Raw genomic sequence first — 6,425 nt, 5'->3', positions numbered from 1 at the left:
CCTGTACATAACCCATCTACAATTTAGCCCAAACAACTACCTCTTTACCTACTGTATTTATTTATTAATTTATTTTGCTCCTTTGCACCCCATTATTTCTGTCTCTACTTTGCACTTTCTTCCAATGCAAACCAACCATTCCAGTGTTTTTTTTTTTTTAGTTTTTATTTTACTTGCTGTGTTGTACTCACTTCGCCTCCATGGCCTTTTTATATTTTTATTTATTTATACATATATCTGTTTGCCTTCACCTCCCTTATCTCACCTCACTTGCTCACATTGTATATAGACTTATTTTTTTATCTTTTTCACTGTATTATATGTTTGTTTTTACTCCATGTGTAACTATGTGTTGTTGTATGTGTCGAACTGCTTTGCTTTATCTTGGCCAGGTCGCAATTGTAAATGAGAACGTGTTCTCAATTTGCCTACCTGGTTAAATAAAGGTTAAATAAAAAATAAAAAAAAAAATAACAGGGTTAATAAACAGTACTATGTAGTAGGGTTATTAACAGGGTTAATAAACGATTATAGACACTTAATAGCGCGTTTTTAAATTTCACAAGATTGCGACCCCCCCGCCCTTTGCCTCACAATGGTTTGATCCACTGCCAGTTCTTTAGCTGGCAAGGTAATAGAGGGCTCGTATCTACTGTCCGAAAGGCACTCGATGTACGTAACTGACGTGAGGTAATCCAGTCAATCGCGCCTTAGCAATGTATATATTTTTTTGCAGGGTTGCAGGGTTCACACACTAGCTGAATTTGCAGAGCTAGCGCGCAAACTAAAGCAAACATTAACTATCAAGCTAGTTAGTACCTATTCCATTTATGTGGCATCGTCATAGATGGAATATTTGCTATCGTCAGTTTATTCCAAGATTAGCATGCAGCTGTAGTGCTTCAAAGTCCGTGTGATAAGGTTAGCGATAAACTGAAGTCCAAACTGAACAAAACTACACTCTCTTATACCATTGTCTTAAATATATTTAATGGTCTCGTTGCAAAAGCTAAATTGTCGCTAGTGAATTTTTTATTTTTTTCACCTTTAACCAGGTAGCAAAGATTATAGCAAACACCACAGAAACGGAATTGGTGCTCGCTAGCTTTGCAAATTCAGCTATTGTTGGAAGCCTGCCAATATGAAACAAACTATGTTAAAATTTCAAAACGTTGCAGCATGTGTTGTGTAAATGTGTGTGTGCAGCTAGACCGGTCAGCCAGCCAGCCAGGTAGAAAAATGTCAGAAAAAAGTAAAAAGACGGACATCAGAGTATTTTTCAGTACACCAAAACGCAAAGTAAGAACTCTAGTAGCCTAATATCTCAAAGACCAGTTGATAAAATGTTCATAAGAAAGAAGTGAAATGCTAATGGAAATGTTTCACAATGATGTCATTAGGCAGAGCAGGCAACAGATGGGACACAGACAGCAGAGCTGGGGACAGATATGCAGGGACAGATTGGCAGAGACAGGGAGTCTCAGGTAAGTTTGTTGAGTCTTTGTTTGGCAACATTATGAAAGGTTCTCAATTTTTTTGACTTGTAAAATAGGGACATAATTGGAAAATGCCATGGATACCCCCACTCTCAACTTAAACTGGTGACTGAACCAAGATTTGTTTAAGGCAATGGTATTGCTGTTGTGATTGATTGTGTAGTTTTGGGTACCGGTAGTTAGGAGTACGGCAAACACCTTATTTCTTTTCTTGGAGACAGACTGTGAGTCAGTTAGGGTGGTGAAAGGGAAAGAGCCAGGGAGAGAGACTTCAGAGGACAGTGTCACAGCCACGGCAGGACCAGGTGTCATCCTTGTTGCCAGCAGCACCAGTATAGGGGACAGTGGCACAGCATCGTCCAGTTACCTCAGTGATGACATAAAACCATATCAGCCACACCCACAATTTATAGAACCGCAAACTCTTGCAAACGTTTCAAGAGAGAGGAACACTGCACTGATAAGGAACATTGCTATAACTATTATTATTAGTAGTATTATAATGATTTAAACAAGTTGGGACAACCCTTCAGTTAACTACTGTACCTAACAATTATCCAGTAGTAGTGATTATGGTCCCTCAATATACATTTAACATATTACAACATAGTCTATGTGTTACAGCACTACTTTTGGTGTCCCCCTCAGGAATTGCTCCTGAGAAAATGTCATGTAATTGTCCCCTCCAAGGTTGATATCAGATTTTCGCCCCTGCGGCCCATGTTGACTCCAATACTTCCCGCAGTAGTTGGCTGGATGTCCTTTGGGTGGTGGACCATTCTTGATACATACGGGGAAACTGAAAAACCCAGTAGCGTTGCAGTTCTTGACACAAACCGGTGCTCCTGGCACCTACTACCATACCCTGTTAAAATGCACTTAAATATTTTGTCTTGCCCGTTCACCCTCTGAATGGCACACATACACAATACATGTCTCAATTGTCTCGAGGCTTAAAAATCCTTCTTTAACCCGTCTCCTCCCCCTTCATCGACACGGATTGAAGTGGATTTAACAAGTGACATCAATGAGGGATCATAGCTTTCACCTGGATTCACCTGGTCAGTCTGTCATGGAAAGAGCAGGTGTTCCTAATGATTTGTCCACGCAGTGTATATCTTGGTGTATGTGAATGTTTCAATGAGCAGAGTAGGTTTTTATAACTTAACATTTTAGATAGTGTGTCTGGTTGTATTATTTTCATTACACAGAAGGATACATTACAATATGTAGCCTAAGTCATATGATTTAGAAAATACATAAATGGTCATCGATGGTACTGATATGCTATGATATTGTCCTTAATATACGTAAAAAATAAATAGGTAAATAAGGCAATCGAATTTCTAGGTTTCTTTTTGACAGTTTCCATCTCACTCGCCTACCAGAAAACACCGGCCTCCCCTGTCTTCGTCAAGGCGCCTGCAGTGTGCTTTGTGCCCGCTAGGCGGCAGTGTAGGGCCGGGAGAAATACTGAAATACTTCCATCTCTGACTCCGAGACACGGACGGTCAGAGAGATGCCTAGCGAAGAGAGTGAGAACGTCGATGGAGGCAAAGCTAAGAGAAGGAAAGAGAGAGAGAGAGAGAGATTCCTGGTATGTCTTAGAAAAACACAGTGAAAAGAAAAAAAGCACATAAAGCCTCTCGCTTAATTCAGTTCAAGCATGGGGCACGTTGTCTTTGGCTAGGAGAGAATGGGGAAAATAACAGAGAAAGGATAGACAGACAGAGAAAGAAAAAGAGTGAGAGAGAGATGGCAGACCCTGGCTGTCCAGAGCATGTTTTGCGTATACAGACAGACAGACAGACAGACAGACAGACAGACAGACAGACAGACAGACAGACAGACAAATTTGGATTGAATGAGATCGGGTGTGTGTGCGTGTGTGTGTGTGTGTGTGTGTGTGTGTGTGTGTGTGTGTGTGTGTGTGTGTGTGTGTGTGTGTGTGTGTGTGTGTGTGTGTGTGCGTGCGTGCGTGCGTGCGTGCGTGCGTGCGTGCGTGCGTGTGTGTGTGTGTGTGTTTGTGTGCGTGTGCTACTAAGGTTACACAGAACGGTTAATTTTGTATTCAACTAAAGTTGTCTATATGTAAATGTTAAATATGATATTTGCAACAAGCTCTCACAGTCTCACTCGGAATTAGACGTTTCTCCAAATGTCAAATTGTCGAAGTTCCTCGTGACATCAAATGTCAAAGGTTAAGGTTTTGGATAGGCTTAAAACATTACGTTTAGGCAATCATTCTGAATGGTTCGGGTTATACACATAACCTTCTGATCCAAGAAGCAAAGAAATCTACAGAAAAACCCCAAGCCTACTTCATAGTAATTGTGCTCACTGTTGCCCCTAGTGGTCGGTTTTGAAAGCATTTCCCGACTTCCTCAAGACGTGGACAAATGTCAAATTTCTAAGTCACTCTTCAGCGATCTGTCTGGATATTTTACTATTATCCACGAATAGAGCCTGGGGACTCCTATGTGCATGTGTCCTCTCACACGTATATTGAATCCTCTGCGCTGCCGCAGGCTTACAATGTGTGTGTGTGTGTGCGTTCGTGCGTGCCTGGGTTCCTGTGTGTGTGTGTGTGTGTGTGTGTGTGGTGTGTGTGTGTGTGTGTGTGTGTGCGCGCGCGCGCAGCACCAGAGCTTGCGCAGGCAGCCAACATGTGGGTCAGAGTTGAATCGCGGGGGTCAGAACTGCGCGGTGCTGTTACGTAATCACGGAATAATAATGTTGATCAGAATGCGGACATAATTGAAACCATGTCCCCTCAACTCCTTCTTCATGCCTCGATGGAGAAACACAGAAGGGAAGGCTGCGCAGAGAACATGTGGGCACCAGAGTTTTATATTGTTTTATTATAAGATAGTATATCAAGTTTCAATCAAGTTTATTTTATATAGCCCTTCGTACATCAGCTAATATCTCGAAGTGCTGTACAGAAACCCAGCCTAAAACCCCAAACAGCAAGCAATGCAGGTGTAGAAGCACGGTAATACGTGCTTTTAATATATACGACACATGGCTTGACATTATGAAGGGGACTCATCTTATCCACTGGTGGGGCAGGTGGTTGGATAGGTACAGGCATTATACATGAATTAATTCATTAATATTCTTAATAAACATAAACTACATCTTGCCGTCGTTGGCTCTTTATACGCGTTCCGTGTCATCTGAAGCTCGAGTACGCACTTCGGTTCCAAGCACCGAAACAGTCCCGTTACTCACGCCTCCATCGGGTTGTCTTTAGATCATTACCGCCACCCTGGAATCGGTGGGTGAAAAGGGGAACATCGACGAGTGACCGAAAAGGAAATATTGGAAAGAAACATCTTGGGATTTCTAGAAATCCTCTCGGATTTGAGCCACGAGCTGTGTTTCAACCAGACAACGGGTCTCTGTCCTTCCCTGACGTTTTATGGGAATCGCTGGTGTGTTCATTGACGTCTTGTTTGTAATAAATAAATACATATAAATAAATATGGATACATCAAATTAATCAATAAAAACTATCATCATCATCATATTCACATTCACACTGTTATAGCAAATATGTCGCGCCAACATAAACGTCTATGGATCCAACACGCCTTTGTCAGAGCAGGTGAGAGGGTCCCAGTAGCCAGAACCGAGTAAAAAAAGCCTGAAAAAACCGTTAACCCCATTTCCTCTCCCTAACCTTTTTACGCACCCCCCCCCTTCTCTCTCTCGGGTGGGCCGCCAGCTCCAGCACGCTCCTACCCCTCCTCTCCTTCACTTTTCACCCCGCCTCAGAGGGAGAGGGAGAGGGGTGGTGGAGCAGAGGGAGGGGAGGGGGAACCCTCTAGCTTGCCTAGCCGTCTCGTAGTGACGTTGGGGGGCTGGGGGCTCTCTCTCTCCAACCCTGGCCGCTTGCCGGAGCGCAGCCTGCCTGCTACTATATAAACACACACTGAAGGCGGCTGTATGCGCTACTCACACACCGAGAAAAGTGTATGTGAAAGAGAGAGAGAGAGACGACAGATAGTGTGTGTGTGAGTGAGAGAAGGAACGCAACTAGTGGAATAGAGCGCAAAAGAGAGACGACTCACGGTAGCCCCAAGTAGCATCAGAAGACTCCTTGAGCTCACTACCCATCGGGCTCTGCTACAAGAACTAACGGCAATAACGGATAATTCTTGTTTTTTAATTATCTTTTTTTCTCTTCATCTGCCTCGTGAGCAACACTTTAGTTTTGAGAGATTTAAATACGTTTTTTTTCCGGAATAGAGAGTTTTTTTTTAATACTTTCCATTTCTTGAAACGTTTAAACAAAAATCCCCAGTTTATTTTCAGAATACTTTCCGAGACTCGCTCACTGTTTCCACGTGCGCTCTGAGAGCGGGACAAATATTTGTCAAACTGAATTTTTTTTTTTATCCATATTTTTTTTTTTTTTACATTTTCTTATGTATTAAGGCAAAATTTCAAAAATCATTACCAACATGAGATTTCAAAACGTTAATTCCTGTTTCCACTCTCGTTGAATTATCTAATTTATTCAAGTCATTGAAGGTGACGTTTTGAGGACTTCTATAGGACTTTTTAAATGCCTTTTTTCTTCTTCCACCCACTGATTGATAGCCAACATTTGGACCTGTGAGAGAAGGGGAAGTAGATCAGCGACCCACAGGACTACTCTCTCCACTCAAATTCAAGTCGATCTATTTCAACAACATTTGCTCTATCGCTCTACATTTTTATTTTTTAAAATACTTACATTTCCATAATCAATCAATTATAATCAATCAAGTCCCTTTATCGATAACCATCGATATATTGATTGATCATCATCAGAGTATTTCCAATTACATCCCTATAACCCAACCCCCCCCCAAACCACATCGTGGTGAGATCAGTGATTTTTTCCCACCACTCCCAATCACCATCATTCAGACATCGACC

The 6,425-nt window shown here is 42.0% G+C and overlaps 1 protein-coding gene across 1 annotated transcript in view; it reads left to right on the top strand.

Moving 5' to 3' along the window:
• The first annotated feature begins 5,421 nt into the window (after positions 1-5,421).
• Positions 5,422-6,425, top strand: part of LOC129846161 (cytochrome P450 26B1) — a 64,366-nt gene continuing 63,362 nt past the window's right edge. The window contains exon 1 of the mRNA XM_055914115.1: positions 5,422-6,425. This exon is cut by the window's right edge and continues 214 nt beyond it. The gene's annotated coding sequence lies outside the window, so the exon portion shown is untranslated.

This window comes from Salvelinus fontinalis, unplaced genomic scaffold, assembly GCF_029448725.1.
Source record: "Salvelinus fontinalis isolate EN_2023a unplaced genomic scaffold, ASM2944872v1 scaffold_0461, whole genome shotgun sequence".
Classification (NCBI taxonomy): domain Eukaryota; kingdom Metazoa; phylum Chordata; class Actinopteri; order Salmoniformes; family Salmonidae; genus Salvelinus; species Salvelinus fontinalis.
Note: the sequence above shows the minus strand (reverse complement) of the source record. Positions and strands in the feature narration are given on the sequence as shown.